The sequence below is a fragment of the Gigantopelta aegis genome, chromosome 8 (assembly GCF_016097555.1).
Source record: "Gigantopelta aegis isolate Gae_Host chromosome 8, Gae_host_genome, whole genome shotgun sequence".
Lineage (NCBI taxonomy): Eukaryota > Metazoa > Mollusca > Gastropoda > Neomphalida > Peltospiridae > Gigantopelta > Gigantopelta aegis.
The window spans coordinates 78615297-78616210 of record NC_054706.1 but is presented as its reverse complement, the minus strand read 5'-3'; positions in this window follow the sequence as shown (position 1 = coordinate 78616210).

Sequence of the window (914 nt, the reverse complement as noted above, 5' to 3'; positions counted from 1 at the left end):
GGGACGAACTGGACAGACGTGTAGGCCAGCGTGACCTGGAGCCTCAGATGCTTCCGCAATTGTCACCTGCACTGCAGGAAGAATGGGCTAGGATTCCACATGCTCGGATGCAAAGACTCATTCAGTCTATGCCAAGGAGATGTCGTGCAGTGATTGCTGCTGCTGGTGGCCACACAAGGTACTGATTTCAGCACCCTCGTGTGACGCTGTTTGGTGACGAAAACGCCTCCACTGCCGTCAGTCCATAGTAAGAACATTGTCACATACTCATGTCAAATTTTACTGTGATCTAGCTTAGCCCACTAGGCTCCATAAGACATGGATGTCTGTATTAGCCTGATAGACCATAAGGCATTAATATCTGCATTGGCCCACATGGCTCCATTATCATTAATACCTGTATTAACCCACATGGCTCTATTATCATTAATGTCTGTATTAACCCACATGGCTCCATTATCATTAATGTCTGTATTAACCCACATGGCTCCATTATCATTAATGTCTGTATTAACCCACATGGCTCCATTATCATTAATGTCTGTATTAACCCACACGGCTCCATTATCATTAATGTCTGTATTAACCCACATGGCTCCATTATCATTAATATCTGTATTAGCCCACATGGCTCCATTATCATTAATGTCTGTATTAGCCCACACGGCTCCATTATCATTAATGTCTGTATTAGCCCACACGGCTCCATTATCATTAATGTCTGTATTAGCCCACACGGCTCCATTATCATTAATGTCTGCATTAGCCCACACGGCTCCATTATCATTAATGTCTGTATTAGCCCACACGGCTCCAGTATCATTAATGTCTGCATTAGCCCACACGGCTCCATTAACATTAATGTCAGCATTAGCCCACACGGCTCCAGTATCATTAATGTCTGCATTAGCCCA